This window comes from Lactuca sativa, chromosome 1 (genome assembly GCF_002870075.4).
Source record: "Lactuca sativa cultivar Salinas chromosome 1, Lsat_Salinas_v11, whole genome shotgun sequence".
Taxonomy (NCBI): Eukaryota; Viridiplantae; Streptophyta; class Magnoliopsida; order Asterales; family Asteraceae; genus Lactuca; species Lactuca sativa.
In genome coordinates, this window is record NC_056623.2 from 112,527,564 (window position 1) to 112,547,898 (window position 20,335).

The window sequence follows — 20,335 nt, forward strand, 5'->3', positions numbered from 1 at the left end:
TGCAAATCCTATAAAAACACATCTAAAATGCATTAGCCCTAAAGAAGTGAATCCATTAATGATGACGAGGCTCAAGATATCTTAAAGGTTTTTTGTAGGGTAAATTTCATAAATGTGAACACTACTATTTTCAAAAAATAAAACTAAATTATATTAACACTATGTAATTTTTTGTTACAATTTAGTCACTAAGGTGACGTTTGGTAAGTAGAATGTTTATGAATAAATTGGAATTTGTCAAAGAATTGGAATTTGTCAGGAATTGTACTCTAATTTTGTATTTTGTTTGGTTAGCAGAAAATTGAATTGAAATCCAATTCCATGTTTTGCTTGGTTGGCGAGAAATTAAATTGGAATAATATAAAATGACAAAAAAATTCTTCTTGTTTTTTCCTTAATTTTAATATGTTTTATAATTTATATGTAAAGATATATCATATAAATAATAAAAATAGTAAATTGTTTTGGTGGCGGTAGTGGTGGGTGGTGGTGGTCGAGGTGGCAATGGCGATGAGTTGTGGTAGGTTGTGGTGATAGAGGTGTTAGTGCTAGCGTTGGTTGTTAGTGACGATGGTGGAGGTGTTAACGGTGGTGATAGTGTCGGTGGTGTGTAGTGGTGGCGGTCGGTAGTGGTGGCAGTGTGATGTGGTGGCGGCGACGAAAGTAGTGGTGGGTGGTAATGGTTATGTCGGTGGTGGTGTGGCGCCATGGTAGTGGGTGATGTCGTAGGTGGCAGTGGCAGTGGCATTATTGATGGTGAGATGTCAGTGTGTGGTAGAGGAGGTGGTGGCGGTGGCGGGGTGGTAGAGATGGCGTTGGCTGGTGGTGATAGGGAGGGAGAGCAATCGGTGGTGGAGGTGGTGGTGAGGGTGGTGGTGAGGGTGCTGGTGGTAATGGCAGAGATGATGGTAGCGGTAAAAAATGGTATTATGGTAATCTTAAACTTTCCCACATGAAAAAGATTTAATTCCATCCTATTTTTGATGAAATGGACTTTCCCTCGTTTTATGGAAAGTTCACCTCATTTAGGAATTCAATTTATTATCAAATCTTGAACCAAACATGGGAATTTAGTGGAACTGGCTTACAATGCTCTCTAATTCCCAAGGATTTCAATGAAGTGATGAACCAAATGTCACCTAAGTTTTCTAATTTTTTGCGATAGAATCGGTCAACTTAGTTACCTAATAACATCGCATGTTGACACGTAGTATCTAGTGTTGTGGCATACTAACATTACACTATTTGGTTATTTGACGCTAACGATACACGATAACATCTAAAAAAAATTAATAGCACAAAAGACACTAAGTTTTCAATTTTTTCAATTTTATAACTATGATGTTATTTATTTTTTTCAATTTTGGCACTACATTTTTTTGATCCGAATCAGACATCGGTTTTTTAAAATTCGTTTCAAGATTGACTGTTTTGATTTGAATCTAAATAAGTAATTTTTTTACATTTAAAATTGTAAAAATACATTTTTTTTACATTTAAAAACCATATTTTGTGAGTGTGTGTGTGTGTGTGTGTGTATATATATATATATATATATATATATATATATATATATATATATATATATATACAAGCTTTTGCATTTAAACTATGATGTTATATATAAATGTGTAGTATTTATTTTATGACCATATATATTTATTAAATACACAATTTTAATGTAAAAGTCATATTTTTACATATAAATATGTGACTTAAATATAAAAAATATGGTTTAAATGTAAATAAATACATAAAAAATACACTTTAAACATAATAAAAGTATCTGTCTATACATTAAATATGTATTAACTATTAATTGCAATATCTTTAGTAATTGAGTCATTGGAAACTAAATCAACCATATAGCTAGAAGTTATATTGTTATCAATACAACTTACATTCTCATTTTTATTTTTTTGTTTTAGTTGTTAGTTTGTTATTCCGACGTGCCTCCCACTTCATAATATTGTCATGCCATTTATTTAATAACTTGCTAATAATAAATCTAGCAACGTACCAAATAAATGACATGGAAATATTATGATGCTGAAGTTATATCGGATCTTATGTGGCATGATTGAGTTTCAAATATAGGGTTTGTATATCAAATGATCATTTAGTTGATATTGCAATAAAATTATAAATTTTGTGACATAATTGAGAAACAAACTTGTGCCAAAATTGAGATTTTGTGGTAATATAGTGATTTTATTGAGATTCGGGAAAACAAGAAGAACCGATTATTTGGTTGATATGTAATTAAACTGTAAATATAGTGACATAATTGAGAAAAAGAACTTGGTGTCACAATCGAAATTTTGTGGTAATATAGTAACTTTCTTGCAATTTTCCCTACTATTTATACAAAAAATATGGTTCTTAAATTTAAAAAATATATACAGGTTCAAATATATGTACACACATACGATTTCAAATAAAAACAGACAACATTGAAGACAATTGAAAAATGATGTTCGAATTATTCCAAAAAAATAATGTGTCAAAATTGAAAAAAAAAAAAAAAAGTGAAAATTTGGTGTTAAAATTGAAAATGCTGAAAACTTAATGTATTTTGTGTTATTTTTTCCAATTATGACACATCATCATGTGTGTTAAATAGTGACATATCAGTATGTCATGCTGAGTTTGACCGGTCAAGTTGTCAATATTGAAAAAAAAGGAAATTTAGTGACTAAATTGTAACAAAAATAACGCACTGTCAAAATCGAATTGTTTTGTAAACATAATACTTTTGTAAATTTACCCTTTTTATACCATCAAATCATGTCTTACTGAGTTATCTCAAGCTTGTCTCAACTTGAAGAGCTGGATACAGGATCAAAATGGTGGGGAGATGAAGAAGAAGGAGATGCAAGCCTTACTGAGTTAGATTCCTTGACCAATTTGAAATATTTAGGGATTCGCATTAAATCATCAAGGTTCCTACCTAATTACAACCTCTTTGAAAACCTGCAAAGGTATGTAATTTCTGTAGGAGTTCATCTTCAAAAAAGACGATCCTTCAATAACAGGATGCTTTTGCTGAATCTTGAGAGTACAGATACACATTTAGGTGGTGGGATCGAGAAGTTGTTAACTAACAACACTGAGAAGGTGTTCTTGACTGGTGATGGTATCAAAGTTGCTCTAAAGGAACTAGATACAGTTGGTTTTCAGCAAGTCAAGAACTTAACTGTTGAATCTTGCAACAGTGAAGGAATAGAGTATCTTTCAGATTACAGCAACACATCAAATGGTAATGGTGTGTTTAATAATCTGGAAAAACTTCGTATGGATAAAATATGGCATTTGAAGGGAATTATACGTTACAATGGAAAAGGGCTACCAGTTAGATCATTTTCAAAGTTACGCAAGATTCATCTGTCAGTTTTACCCGAAATGACCCATCTGTTTACGTACCGAGTTGCAAATAATTTAGAGCATCTGGAAAGGCTTCATATAGAATATTGTAACAGTATGCATGAAGTCATTTTGAACCAGATACCTTCAGCATTGGAAAGTACTATTGATAATAAGATTGTTTTCCCAAAGTTAACTGAATTAATCCTGAACGATGTTGCAAGCCTTATTTGTTTCTCCCATGGAATCAACCTGCAAGTTGAGTTTCCTCAGCTGAGAGTATTAAAGCTTGAATATTAACAGAATTTTCATACCTTTTGTCCCGAGGAGATCAATCTTGCTTCCGAAGGCAACCACAGAGGCACAAACTTTCATTCTCTTGTCAACCACAAGGTTTTTAACTCTTCCATATATATTTTGTTGCAAGAATTGTAGTATGTTCTTTACTCTAGTTTATTGAGACTTTCAGAAATTTAATGAAGGGCAAATTGCATAAAAGACATTAAGTTCACATAAAGTTTCGATTTTGACCATGCCTTTTTTTATCAGTTATGTCACTAAGTTCACAATTTTGTTGCATGTTTAACCAATCGACCGGTTTGTTTTAGGCGTTTCATGTTTCTTAGTTGCTAACTAGGCAAAAAGCTGATGCGGGATTCCACATATGATCCTGGTTGACAAATATTTTGGTTAAATTGAACCCTTATGTAGATTTGTACTCACTTTCCCTTATTTCTTATTCTTTTCTTTTCTCAGAGCATCATGATTTTGTGCAGTGGTTGGCTTCCCAAGGTCGCTCAAGAGGTTCATCATTCCGAGAGAGTGGTGTAAGCAAGGCAAGTAAGGTTTTCTTTAGGAGATGTTACTGTGGACAACCGTCCTTGCCTTGCTTACACTACTTTGGGATGATGAACCACTTGAGTGACCATGGAAAGCCAGCATACAAAATCGTGATGCTTTTAGAAAAGAAAAAGAAGAAGAATTAAGGGAAAGTGAGTACATATTTACATAAATATTTACATAAGGGTTCAATTTAACTCAAACGTTTGCCAACTAGGATCATATGTGGAAGTGATATCAGTTTTATGTCTACTCAGCAAGTGAGAAACATCAATACCTGAAACAATTTATTTGATTGGTTAAATTTGCAATAAAGTTTCGTGACTCAATTTAGAAGAAAAAACACAATGTCAATATTGAAATTTTGTATAAACTTAGCGTCATTTATGCAATTTGTCTGTAATTAATCGTAGTGATTATCTATCATTCCAAATGTTTGTTGATTCACTTTAAGGATATTCTTGACACAATCTAAAACTGTGTAGGTTGAATTTTCAAGCTTGGCTGAATTAACAATCACAAAAATGGGCAACATTAAGCATGTTTGGTGTGGCCACCTTCCTGATCTAGTACATCTACAAGGACTTTACATTCAGTTTTGTCACATGATGGAAGAAGTGATTTCAGTCCAACGTCCATCAGTAACTACAATGGAAGAAAGGATTGTCTTCCTCAAATTGAAAGAAGTAATCATATTTGGATTAAACAAGCTCACCTTCTTCTGCAAAGGAATTGATCATGTTGAGTTTCCCCAGCTGAGAGTTTTACGACTTCGTTGGCTAACACATTTCAGAAATTTTTGTCCTGAAGAGACTACTGGTCGCACATCTTCTCTCTTCAATGACAAGGTATATATGAACTGTTCATACATACATATATTAATCTATAATCTTCAATCCTCGAGTGAATCATGAAAAGGTGAGGAAGATTTAAACAAACTAACCATCTATTTCAAATCAAGTTAAAAATATGGGACTGATTACAAACATAACCAAAAATGTTTTGCAGCATATATTTTTGTCTGATTTTTTTTGAAAAATATTGCTTTTGCAAAATAAAAAACTATCGTAATAAAAAAATCATTTGAGGACAACCTATACAAGTTAAAAAGATGGTCATTTTTCTTATTGACTTCCCATTGTTTTTGTTATTTTTGTGATTAGCTCAAAAAGAAATTTCCACTTCAATCAATCTTCTTCAAAACATTCTCATATCAAATTAGTTAATCCATTTCAGCCATGTTATAAACTGTTTATAATAAGCCCATTTTTTTTCTCCTACTTCTGTTGTATTAGGTCTCATTTCCTTGTCTTGAGACACTAGAAGTCTCTGAACTTGACAGTGTTGAGCAGTTATGGTCCAGCAAACTTCCCATGAGTCAGTTTGGTAAACTAAAATCTCTTAGAGTAGAGAAATGTCACAAACTGGTGAATATATTTCCATCAGATTTGCAAACAGTATTTCCTAGTTTGGAGAAGTTAGAAGTGGAGAAGTGTGATTCTCTCGAACAGGTGTGGGGTTATACAGAAGAACAAATCAGAAAGCTGAAAAGTATATTTGTCCATGAGTGTCCAATGTTGACAAATTTGTGCTCTTTTTATACATTCAAGGGTCTATCAAATCTCCAGATTTTGAATATATCTAGTTGCAAGATGCTGGAGGAAGTAGTTGGATATGAGCACACATATGGAAAAATGAAAGAAGTTCTTTCTCTCAACAAACTAGAAGAACTGAGTCTTGCATTTCTGCCAAATCTTAGTTACTTCTCCCATAACAAATGTGACATTGAACTACCAGAACTAACTCATGTGAATATAAAGAGTTGCCAAGAAATATACACTTTCTCTAAAAGTTCGGTGACCACACCAAAGCTCAAATATGTTGTGGTTGATGATGTACGGAGATGGTTGGGTGATGATGATCTCAACAGTACCATGCGGCACTTTGCCTGAAGATGGGCATATTAGGTATGCTTTCATTATTTACAATCAAATGGTTAAGTCTCATAAGCTAAATTGGTTTAATGTACTTATTTTCTTATCTTGAAGAGGCATACGACTTTATGAACGATATTAATAGCTATAAGTTTGTGAAAATATAGATAATCATGTATAATATAGGTGTGAAAAAAACAAAGCGAAAAAAACGACGTTCGGTGCCCGAAAAACCGAAAATAAAAAACATTTGTAGCTAATCCGTAGCTAATTAGCTACGGATTTTTATTATTTTCGGTTTTCCAGGCACCAAAGTCATTTTTTTCACACCTCTAATATACATATATCTATATTTTCAGCAAGTTATAGCTATTAATATCATTTATAAAGTCGTGTGCACATAAGGGATTCATTACTCGTTTAATAGTTTAACACTATAATGCTTATGAATACGTTCACATACATCTCACAAACGCATTTACATACACATACATGTACACATTTACCACAACTCATTCATGTATATAAATATACATATACAAACATAAGCTCATCACAAGTTTGTGAAAAGTATAGGCATTACAATGTGAAACTGTGAAACGAGTACTTGATCCCGAAGGGGCACGTGACTTAATGAACGATATTAATAGTTTTAAATTTGTGAAAATATAGATAATCATGTATAGTAAATGTGTGAAAAAAAAACAAAGCGAAGAAAGCAATGTTTCGTGCCCGAAAAATCAAAAATAAGAAAAATCCGTAGCTTCTCTGTAGCTAGTTAGCTACGGAATTCTAACGGAAAACCCCATTTTATAGCTAATCCGTAGCTATTTTCCTTAGGAAAACCCCATGTTTTCTAGTAGTGTGTAGACAAATCCTCATATAGGAAGTGAGAAATAAAGTGAAATGACTAAAAGGAATAGATCCTATTCTTTTATCATACTCTATATATATATATATATATATATATATATATATATATATATATATATATATATATATATATATATATATATATATATATATATATATATATATATATATATATATATATATATACTACCTTATAATAGAAATCCAACTATTTCCATAAATAGATTCAATATAATAATATTATTTTTTTAAGACTTCCAAATTATTAAGCTGATAGTACAAGTAATCATTAATAAAATAATATTAAATTTTAAACTTAACCCTTTTATATAAAATCATACAAAAAATAATACAATAAGTACAAGTTCCCGATGCAAGTTATTTTCAATTTGACCCGGCTTCTCGGTATTATCTGTTCATTTAAACTGGAGACTTATTCAACTTGGAAAGTAACCAAAAAAATCGCTTTTGGTAAATCCTCCCGCTCTACAAACCGGCCACTGCTGTTTCTTTTCCCTTTCTCGGTGACTCATCCCAACCTCTTCGCTATGTGTGTGCTGGAAACCAAGAATTGTTTGAATATCAAGAAGGATGGTGCTAAGAAGAGCGAAATAAGCTTCAAAAGGGTGAAATCAGCCATAGAACCTTAATGTACTGACTTCAAAATCAAATTCAAATGCATGTATTTGCTATTGTTCATGATTTTTAGATAATTTTCTTTCAAACTTCGCACCACCACCATCACGCCCTAAATTCACTCTTTGTCTAGATCCCAAATCCCTAAAACTCACCTCGATCTTGATATTTTGCAGGTAGGAGACAGCCTAGGATTTCTCTCTACACCCAACCATCTGTTATTGGCCGCCACTAAGCTCCCTAGAATCTATTTTCTCTATGGCGTCCGCCTTTTCAATCCTCCTGATCTAGAACATGCCAAATAAAGCTAAAATGGTTTTTCTTTTGCTATTAGGTGCGCAGGTTGAGGTCTCACTGGTTATACATCTACGATCTCTTACAGGTGGTAGTTCTCGTGGGGAACTCATTGACTGGGCAAACCAAATGGATTTGACCTATATTCTCTTTGATTCCAGGTAAAGTTTTTTTTTTTACCTAGCTTCTCTTTTATTTCAAACCCAAAATGGATTTTTTTTTTACCTAGCTTCTCTTTTATCTCTGGTTCAGGAACTGAATCGTATGTTTTTTTGCATGCTCCTCATCTTGTCGATGATTACTACTTGAATTTGTTGGATTGGGGAAGTGGCATTCGTTTTTACATCTTGATTCGATTCGATTAACAATCAGAAATAACACCAAAAACTGTACTGGAAATTTGATTTTTCGCATTGTAAGAAATGGAACGAATTCAGGGCGTGCTGGGTGGAAGCTACAATTACCCAAGCCAAATGATAGTCTTTACGTGAGTAACATCAAATCAATTTCTGTAATTTTGATATGATTCTTTGAGTAGATTCGTTTAATCAAGGGCAATTAAAATGAGCTTTTTGTAGAAAATGCACATGGCCTTAGTTATGAGAATCGTCGGCACCGCCTCTTCTTAACTCAAATTTTGTCTGCTATTCAGCTTCAGCTGTCAGGTAAACTTCCGTTTTCTCTCGATTTCTGTTTATTAAGAAGTAATTCGTGTAATCTTCTTTCTTCTGTCTAATTTTTGTCTGATAAGAACTTGATGGTTTCCAGTCTGTAAGCTGTAAGTTTGCATGTTAATTTGATTTCATTGTGGATTTTAGTTCCGATTACATGTTACTTTCATTTCAATTTTGTGTATGTATTGGATTTCAGTACTCATGGATACCATTGGACCTTACCACGACCATTCCTCATTCCTACTATCTTTCCAGCTATATTTTTTCTCTGATCCTCAGATTTGTCCGGTTGTAGCGATTGATGCTTCTTATTTCTCTTATTCCCCATCCTTGAGGCAAAAACCGTAACTTTTTAGGTTCATTTCCAACTTTTGTTTGAAGTTTTAAAGGCATCTGCTAAAGGGTGAAATGGTCAATAGCCTTATTTCCCTTTTTAGTCCAAAAGAAGCAGCAAAGGGATGAAACATGAATAATATTGAATATTTGTATAGAATCCTATGTAGGGACTTTTTTATTTTTGTCATAAACCTGACCACTAAGTTGTGTACATGGAAGTGCAGGGATGGAATCCTACATATTGTTAAATTTGTGCATGTATGGAAGCATGATATCACTTGGTGTTTTGCAAAAATGTTGTTGAATTTGTGCTTTATCTATTTTATTAACTGTCACATGTAAAAGAAACATAGCTTTTAACTTATTGAATGAGACACTGGTTATGCCCCTGTGTTTTATTATTTTGTTTTCGTTATTGTCTGATATCGAATTAAAAATCAATCAAACATTTGGGGAATCTAATGATTTTTTCTCTTGAAGCATTTGTCTATTTGTGACTAATGTTATTACGTAATAACTGCCAATCATGAGGGTGAAGTATTAATTGATAAAACCTTTGACCTTAGTTGTTGTCATGCATTATATTCATTTTTTAGTTTGTAAAATAATTTTTAGTTTATTATGATTTTGCAGATAGACATCACATTTGTAGATGAAACTATTTGTAAGATGAAGTTTTTTTGGATCTAAGAAGATTCGGTTGAAGTTAGGAGTTGGAGTGATAAAAATTGCAATGCTACTGATATTTAAGTTTTATTGCTACTTAGATTTAGGTAGTATCAAGGACTACAAAGAGTTTTAAAACGTGCATAATTTACTGGTTGTGAAATTACTGTGGTGGACATCAAATTGAGCATTAAGATTTTTTAGAGCCTGTGATTCTGGTAATCTATGTGTATGTTTTGTTTTTAAAATTATGTGTATTAAGCTTCTGTTAATTCCTTTATCTTCTGAACCAAAAGTTCAATATTAGTCACACGGGTTTTATTTTTCAGAGTGAAAATAGGTAAACATTTAATCGTTCTAGACCAGATGTATAAACTCGCATACAAAGTGTCATTTAGTTTTTAAGAGCAAACTGCCAAAAAGCAAGAGTATTATTTAAATAATTTATCTCTTTATTTTTTATTATCAATTCTTTTTTCAGGTAGTTATAATGAGAAAGTTTGCATGGCACATACTCTAGAGTAGGTTAACGATAGTTTAGCTTAACTTTAACATTATTATTAGGTTGTTGTTTAAGGAATAGGTGTTGAAAAGGTTGCATAGGGTCTTAAATCAAGTAGAATAAATTTTGAAACTTGATTTGTTAGAATAAACATTAAGTAAATAAAACTGGTAGTAAGTGCAAGTATGTTGGTTTCTGACTTCTGAGTATCATTTGAATTGAGAAAAATTGTTTAATTTCGGTGGGGGAATTCATTTTAGTAATTGTGATAAACAACAACCAACAATTACCATGAGATATTTGGTTTTATGTTGTATGTTGTTAGTTAATATATACATGCTTTATCACACTCTAAAAGATATTTGAAAATGCATTCCATTTCTTAAAGAAATGAAAAATAAACGAATTACAATTTTTTCATATAACTTACACTCTCTTATATTTTTATAAAGCACGTCTTACAACAATTTGTGGTTAAAATATACTCAATTAAAAAATTTACATTGAAAATCTTTGAAAAAAAAAAACTATAAAGAAATTAAATTTTGGTGAGAAAAAGTATTAGTTGTCCACCGAATTAAAATTAATTATTAAAGAGAAACTAATTGCCGTCCAAAATTATTCTCCGGTGCGCATTCGATGTCCATCCCGAAATTATTCACCGTCTCTTACATTAGTCGACCGCTGCATCGCGCGGGTATGCTACTAGTATATATATATATATATATATATATATATATATATATATATATATATATATATATATATATATATATATATATATATATATATATATATATATATATATATGAGAATTACATGACAATAAGAGACCTAACAGTAATCATTTAATTAAGCAAATAATATGAAAATGTTCTGATTTTGAACAATATTTTTAGAGTAAATCAAGAATTACATTTTTGTTAATAATCATGCAATCACTTTGAAAGAGCATAACAAGTTCCGAAAATCAATATTTGACATAAATACTTTTTTTTTTTTTTTTGAACGGCTGAAAATATTTGACAGAAATACTGAAAATGTTTATTTCTAAATCAAAGTCCTAAATTCCATTTCCATAGGGTAAACATATTTAAATTTAGAAATATTCCTTTAAGACTTAAAACGGAAACCACAAAATGATTTAAGGCTTAACTAGATCTCATTTGGATGGACACTCATAGAAATTTCTCATGTTCACGCCCAGTAAGTTGGCTAAATAAGACTAAAAATAAGTGTTTTCCCACATCATCACCCTCATACTCATGAGACACCTAAATATGCCTCAATATGACAGATACCAATATATGTTCTCCAACATGTCCCATAATGTAAATATTGTTCAATCACAGGGACTATTGGGTTTTTGCATTATTCACAAGTTTTCTTGATTCATTTCATGATGTCTTAAAAGAGTAGAGTGGCTTATCATCACAGTTGTGGATTGTGACCGCAGGTCTTCAATGGTGTTGGCTACAATAGTACACCAAAAACGATCCGACAACAGTGGCGGATTTAGGGGGGTTCCGGGGTGGCACCGGCAACCCCTAAATTTTCCGGCCGCAGTGGAAAAATTTTCGAAATTTTTAAAAATTTTTATTTTTTCTACTATCGTGCAACCCCTAATCTTTCCGTGCAACCCCTACTATTAAATCCTGCGTCCGCCCCTGTCCGACAAGATTTCTTCAATTTCCCGAAACTATATCTTCACAATGATCCATTTGATGCTCTTCTCAATGTCCTTTATTATCCTTTGTTGGTGTTTGAAAAGAGTGTATCCCCAAAAAATCCATTTTCTGTATATAAAGGTGTTGTGGTCTTAAAACCCTAACACCCGAGTTGTGAAATTAGTTTATAAAGTATATGAAACATAGTTTGGTATTTTGTAAAACCTAGTAGTGTAAATCCTTTGTAAATCCAAATAATGTTGTTACTCTCTATGTGTCTTTTCTTTGTAGAGTAAAAATGAATGTATCTAGAAAATCCAATATTTTCTTAATAGCGAACTGTAGTCTTAAACCCTAAGACCATGATGAAAATGAATAGTGTACAGACATTTGCATATATAAATATTTATATATATATATATATATATATATATATATATATATATATATATATATATATATATATATATTTATTTATATATGCAAATGTCTGTACACTATTCATTTTCATCATGGTCTTAGGGTTTAAGACTACAGTTCGCTATTAAGAAAATATTGGATTTTCTAGATACATTCATTTTTACTCTACAAAGAAAAGACACATAGAGAGTAACAACATTATTTCTTTAGGGTTTAAGACTACAGTTCGCTATTAAGAAAATATTGGATTTTCTAGATACATTCATTTTTACTCTACAAAGAAAATATATATATATATATATATATATATATATATATATATATATATATATATATATATATATATATATATATAGTTTCATTTCTTTTAATAAAACTAACGAATTAAAGCTTCCCGTAAACCAAAATGGTGATGTTATTCCCTATGTGAGTCACTATAACCATACTAATATGAAGGAGTGTCTGTCTTGACGCTCTTCAGGCGTCGGTTTCGTAGAAGATATTTGTCACCCTAGACTAGCCTAGTCTAGCTGTAGCGAACAGCTCAGGTTTGGGATGTCAAGCCCGTATAGATCTATACACAAACTCCCGGTCTCCCTCCAGGAAACTCTGGTTATAACTAACAGGACTTACCACAGACTCTAGGTAGGTACGACTAAAGGAGAGTCTCACAAGAGCCTTAACAGATTTACGTAAACTATGACTTCTCTTTCTTGTAAAACAACTTGAGTATATCTAGTGTAATTAAAAATATTCATATGATAAAGTGTATAGGCACCTACAAGTTATCATCTCTAGGTGTTTTCAAAAGGTTACAACCTTTAAGACTTACATCTAAACACAAATATAAGCACTTTTAATAAGTTAAAACAATTTTCTTGTTTTTGGCTTTTCTATCCCAGTTTTTAGAAAAATTATAGAAAAATCATTGTAAGTAGAAATTTGGACCCATAAACTCTGGGAGTTTGGAAATTGAGTCTACTTTGTTGACAATTTTTCTCATAATTTTTAATGGCATCAAACCAGTGTGAATTCTTCATCTTCACAAACTGGTCCAAGATTATTCCTGAAATGGTAGGCATTTTTTGTAAAAATCGCCAAAAATTATTGAAAAATCGTATGAATGCGTGAAAGTAGTCATTTGAAAGGTATAAACCTAAACCATTTTCATGTAAAACAGTTTTGAAACATATTACATTCAAGGTGGTCAAAACAGTCCATGTATAAAATATAACTTTTTTGTTGAAAGCTCTTGGTTAAGTTTAGGTTAAGCATGTTTCAGTACAACACTCGTTTTTGCTATATCTAAGTATATAACCCACATTTACTGGTTTACATGTAATATATATGATAACACATACTTTTCTCATATATTTGATGAAGATCTATGTGATAAACTTCATGTTCAAGTAATAACCCAAAAGTTAAACACATAACACAATGGTCCATGCAATTGTCTAATGGTTAACCAAAACTTTGACTTGCATCCCCCCCCCTCCCCCCCCCCCCCCCCAAGAGTATGAAAACATGAAAAATAGTGGGGTATGAAGCTCACCTTGGCATTTTCAAGATGTAGATGAAGAAGAATGGGAAACTTTGAACCTAGCTTGAGTTCTTGGAGAGATTTCGAAATAGTGGTGGTTCTAAGATCCATAATCAAGAAGACAAGAGAGTAAGGGGTAAGATCTTACATAAACTTGAAACATAACAAGGGATTTTAACTTATCACTTACCAAGCTTATGATCTTTGAAGGAAACTCCTTAGAAGGACACACACAACTCACGAATTTTGAAGAAAGAAGATGAGAGAAGTGTTGAATGTTGAGAGAAAATGAGAAGAGAGAGTGAAAATTGAAGTGACTTGTGGGGAGGGGAATGCATTTGGCTGAGTTTTAGGGAAGAGAGAGGAGAACGAAGTGCATGGAAATATGTTGGATATTATCTCCTCCTAGATGTATACAATGTAATTTGCATTGTTATTTGTGGTGCAAATGTGAGGTGGCTTGCTTAGCTTAATCCATCTTTTTTTTTAAATGGGGTAACCGACCCAAGAGGGGTCCTCGGCCCAAAAGAGTGGCCCAAGAGGAGTAGCCCGATTTTTGGTTTGGCCCGTTAATAGTTCTCGGCCCATTAAAGCTTAATAAATGGTTTTTTTTTCAAAGAGCCCAAAAAAATATTAATTCTCGACCCAACCTCCTCTAATATTGTTTCCTGAATCACAAAAAAAAAAAAAATTAACCTTTTGCTTATGACATAAGGATCTCACCCACGTCCTTTTATCTAAGTTACCCGCTCGTTGAATGTTTATCAAAACACAATTCATGGATACCCACTTCTATCATATTGTCCTTCAAAAGAAATCAGAAACTCGATTCTTACACCCACTCATATCATAACCAATAATCTCTCCCATTTTAAATGTTTTATCAAACTCATCTTTATGACAATCATTAGTAAACAACCCATCTAATGTACATTTACTTCCACCAAAAGTGGTATGAATTTGATTTGTAAAACTAGATAGGTGTGACAAAGCATCTTCAAACAAATCTACACCCGACAATCTTCCAGACCGACACGAAAATCCCACCAGTTTAACCGAACCCGTAGCCTCCTTCACAAAAGAATCAACACCGAGAGTTACAGCTGGAAAAATAGGGGTAGAAACCTATAGAACAGCAGTATGAAGAACAACTGCTATAAGAGCTGCCATAGCAGCAAACACGATAGCAGGAGTTGTTTCTGATGGATCGGCCTCTGAACAACAAACCTCCGTAACCTCAGCAGCAATTGGAGTTTTTGGATGATCTGTATCATTAAGAGTAGCAGCAGTGCTCTTCTAGAAATGAACTAAATTCCTGTTATGTGCACCAAGTGTTGCTTTTTCTTGAAACTTATTATCATCTTCTTTTTCTGAAATGAGTGAACACTCCCCTTGTCTACATTATTACCAATTCCATCACTAGCATTTACCCCACTTTTAAAACCTCCAGGTGGGAAAGGAGTCCAACCAGGAGCCTCCTTAACCTAAACACTAAAGAAAGAATCATCCACACATACCTTTACAACATCATAAATAATGTCTTGACATGTAGTCAAAACACATACACCATTCTTATAAATATATTCCCTAAGATCATCATCAATATGAACAATTGTACACCATCTTGCAAGGATTTTTTGAAAAGCGTCCTTACTCCATGCTTTTAAAGGAAGACCTTCCACATCAAACCAAATAATCCTTTTCGAAGGCACAAAATTCCTATCCCATGGTTTTTTTTATTCAAAACGATTTAGAGCATCATTAGCCAAAAAAACATTTGCAAGCATGTTTGGATTTGAATTTAACTAAAACCCAAAGACCACCCACATAACGAATCTCCAAATCACTTGATTAATTTCAATGAAATTCTCCTCTGAACGTTTAGCCCTATTATTCAAGGAAAACGCCCCTCACAACACTAGCATACGAGTTCGCAGGAACCTCTTGTTTTCAACTTTAGAAGGAAAGGAACGTTGAGTCAAAGAACCCTTAGAAGAAAACCTTGGGATAGTAGCAAATAATTTATGATACCCAAACCAAGTATCACATAATTGTTACACCATATTCTCAACATTGGTAATAGTCGAAAACCTAATAAATCCAAACCATTTTTCCAATCTGAGACAATCTTTTAGAGACAAACACATCTACTACCTTGCCTAAACATGAATAAACCCTCCATAGATCATTGGGTAACACATAATCAGTGAATTCATAACATAAAACGATTGAACATCAACACTTACACGGTTGAGATCCAGACATACTTGGGTTTCCCTTTGACGTGTAGAAGTTGTTGCATGGTGTCAAACTTCAGACCATGATTCACCGCCCATCCATCTACTACCTTGACTAAACATGAAAAAAACCCTCCATAGATCATTGGGTAACACATAATCAGGGAAATTCATAACATAGAACGATTGAACATCGACACTTACATGGTTGAGATCGAGGCTTACTTGGGTTGCCCTTTGACGTGTAAAAGTTGTTGCATGGTGTCGAGCTCCAGACCATGATTCACCGCCCATCCATCTATCCTTCATGTCGAATGTGAAAGTACAATACTCTTTACCTGCTGGAATAGTCACCGGCAATTAAAGGCAATCGTCAATCGCCGCTTCCCTAGATGTTAGGTTTTTCTAAAAAATAGAATAAAGTTTTTAATAATTATTGTTCAATTAATTGAGCAAAATCCATAAATATTGCTCAATATAATGAAATGAGGCGACTTTTAGTACCCGTTCCCGAGTTGCAGCAAAGAAAAGAAAAGAAGAGAAAAGAAAGGAAACAAAAATCGACTTTTGTGTGAAGTGGACGGAAAATTAAACATTATGTTCTTTTTCTCCGAATCCTTCCACATCGGAAGGAAAGTTAGGAGAAATGTGATCCTTTTATTTCTTTCCACTTCCTTCCATTAGTGAAACTCAGGAACATCAATTTCTTTTACTTTCCTCTTACTTCCACTTATTTCATTTCTTTTCTCTCCTTAAAATGAACTCGGGAACGAGAGTTTACAAAGTTAGTGTTATCATCAAGTATTTGATTTGAATTTTGATTTATCGTTTATGTCCCGCCGTGGACATAGCTGGAATTTAAGTGTTGTCTTCTCTCCTTGAGGTTGAATGTTCAAGTTTCATCTAGGACATAGGTGGACTTTAAGGAATAGTTTAGGAGTAATTGGATTTGCCATTATATATATATATATATATATATATATATATATATATATATATATATATATATATATATATATATATATATATATATATATATATATATATATATATATATATATATATATATATATATATATATATCTTCATATTAAAAAAACCTGTGATTTTTGTATATATAAAGTTAAAAAAAATTGTGATCTCTAAGTATTTTTTTTATATATTTTTATGATTTTTAGGGTTTTTTTTCTATATATATATATATATATATATATATATATATATATATATATATATATATATATATATATATATATATATATATATATATATATCATCTTCATATTGAGTCATTAGAAGTCAAGTTACAAGTATTTTCGTTTTAGTTTTTCATTTTCCTTGGTTTTTTGTTTTTTTTTATTAGGTTTCTTCATTAACAATGCTAAAACACATAACTTTCTAAAATATAATAACACACTAGACCAACACATGGTTATTATTTTAATTCTCAATAAAAATTGTAAAATCATAACAATTATTTAACTTTTAAAACACTTAATCAATTACATATACACATAAAATGACAAGATATTGAGTATTTCTTCATTTTTTTGGTTTTTAGGTACGGAAATCAAACTAAACCACGAAAAAGTGATTTTTCTAAATAATAAAAACTAAATCGTTAGTTTTTCGGTTTACAAAAATGTCCTTTTTTGGGTAATTACATCAATCGTCCTTCGTGAACATGTCAGAAAGCATGTTTAGTCTTTATTTTCAAAAATTAACTCGGATCGTCCGTCGTTTGTTTTAACTTTGCAAACTTCATCCCTCCAGAAATAAAAAAACTATTTTACCCTTTACAATTTGTGTTTTAATTTCTCTATTTGTTTTATCATTTTTCAATTAATAAAAAAAGAAAAAATATATACACCTACCCACCCCTCCCCCTTTTCTTTCCTTACATTTCTTTTGTCTCCCTAACTATCTGGAAAGACCAAAACATCACCACCAAATGAGGGACGATCTGAGTTAATTTTTGATAATGCGGACTAAACACGCCTTCTAGCATATACACTAGGGGTGATTAATAATTATAAAATGTGACATAAAATGTTTGTCGGTTAGTAATAAAGTAATGAGACATAAATTTTGTAACACCTATAATAGTGTAAGGGTCAATAATGTAAATAGTTTGTCTGCAATCATACGATTGCAATAATTACAATAATGTACAGGTTTCATGTATAATTGGCTCTTTAAGAGCCTATATATAGGGCTTTGTCCCTAATGAATAAATCAAAGTGATTTGTGTTTAAGACTTAAGTATCCTCTCAACATTTTATCTCAATTGAAATTTTTTAAAATTTCTAAATAATAGAGTTTATCATTGGTATCCATATCATCCAAAGATCAAAAATTATTTCGACGCACCATTCAGGTATAAAACTCTTATCCATCATCATTTTACTATCGCGTTTGAGAAGATCGAGCTTCTACAAACAACATTTGAGTTACGCACAGACTCAAAGTATCTACTAGGTTTTTGGCGCTATAAATTACAAGAAGATTATTGTCGTGGTCGATTGATTTGGTGGCAATTGCAATGACATCAATTTCATCCCTATCTCAGGTATATAAAAAGATAAAATAATCACATAGCAGACACACTTACGAGAGAATGAAAGCCATCATGAAGCAAATACAACATCAACTCAAACAAAAGTAGGAAAAAAAAGACTCTCTACTTAGACAGCTAGAAGCAGTAAAACGTGAATAAAATCAGCTACAACAAAAATTACAAATATTATCATTATACTCTGCACCAAAGGAAGAAGCAGCTAGCAGCTCAACCACAAAAAAATCCAACAGAAGTGTGACATAAAATAGTGCCGGTAGGATAATAATTGTAAAGTGTGACATAAAGTGTTGGTCGGTTAGTAATAATGTAATGTGACATAAAGTTTGTAAGATCCATAATAGTGTAAGGATCAGTAGTATAAATAGTTTGTCATATTGAGTTCATACAATTGCAATAATCAATAATGTAAAGGTTTGGTGTGTAATTGGCTCTTTAAGAGCCTATAAATAGGGCTTTGCCCGTAATGAATAAATCAGAGTGATTTGTGTTTAAGACTTGAGTATCCTCTCAACGTTTTATCTATGTTGAAATTTTTTAAAATTTTTTAATAACTGAGTTTATCCTCAGTATCCATATCATCTAATGCACCATTCAGGTATAAAAATATTATCCATCATCATTTTATTATCGCATCATTTAGTTTGAAAATTTTTACTAAGAATTTTCATTGTTATTATTTGTGTATCATCACCATCGTCAAAAATGTTAATATTAATTGTAATGTAATGTGACATAAAGTGTTTGTCGATTAATACTAATGTAATGTGACATAATGTTTGTAAGACTTATAATAGTGTAAGGGTCAGTAGTGTAAATAGTTTGTCATCTTGCAATCATACCATTTGCAATAATGTAAAGGTTTCGTGTGTAATTGGCTCTTTAAGAGCCTATATATAGGGCTTTGCCGGTAATGAACAAATTAGAGTGATTTGTGTATAAGACTTAAGTATCCTCTCAACGTTTTATCTTTGTTGAATTTTTTTTAATTTCTGAATAGCAGATTTTATCATCAGTATCCATATCATCCAAAGATCAAAAAATATTCTTACGCGTAATGAACAAATTAGAGTGATTTGTGTATAAGACTTAAGTATCCTCTCAACGTTTTATCTTTGTTGAATTTTTTTTAATTTCTGAATAGCAAATTTTATCATCAGTATCCATATCATCCAAAGATCAAAAAATATTCTGACGCACCATTCAGGTATAAAACTCTTATTCATCATCATTTTATTATCACATTTGAGAAGGTCGAGCTTCTACAAACAAGATTTTAGTTACACACAAACTCAGGCCCCGTTTGATAGTTGCTGACTGAGAAAGTGCTAACTGAGAAAGGTCTGTCTGAGTAAGAAATTCTGACTAAGTAAGAAATCATGTTGTTTGATTGAAAATCTGACCGAATGTGTTGACTGGTGTAAAATGACCATTTTACCCTGATGCTATACACGTTTCTATGCAATATTACAATAATAATAATAATAATAATAATAATAATAATAATAATAATAGACATTAATAATAATAATAATAATAATAATAATAATAATAATAATAATAATAATAATAGACATTAATAATAATAATAATAGTAATAATAATAATAATAATTTATACAAAAACCTCCACCATAATAGACATTAAATATATTATTTGAAACATAAAACACAAAAAACTCTTTAGCTTGCTGGTAAACACCATTGCTTCTACAAGGGAGACCCAAGTTCTATTCTTGTAGCCTTCATTAGTTGCGAATTTTTATCCAAGCCAAT

General features: G+C 31.8%; 1 long non-coding RNA gene and 1 other non-coding gene across 2 annotated transcripts; both read left to right on the forward strand.

Moving 5' to 3' along the window:
* Window positions 1-707: 707 nt before the first annotated feature.
* On the forward strand, window positions 708-12,129 carry LOC111921394 (uncharacterized). Its single transcript, XR_008225542.1, has 5 exons — window positions 708-924; window positions 2,801-3,756; window positions 4,689-5,051; window positions 5,499-6,170; window positions 11,575-12,129. It is a non-coding gene; the product is annotated as an uncharacterized LOC111921394 (transcript).
* Window positions 12,130-18,230: 6,101 nt separating this feature from the next.
* LOC122196141 (uncharacterized) lies at window positions 18,231-19,055 on the forward strand. The gene is made up of 2 exons (XR_006187374.2): window positions 18,231-18,362; window positions 18,555-19,055. It is a non-coding gene; the product is annotated as an uncharacterized LOC122196141 (long non-coding RNA).
* The last annotated feature ends 1,280 nt before the right edge of the window (window positions 19,056-20,335 follow it).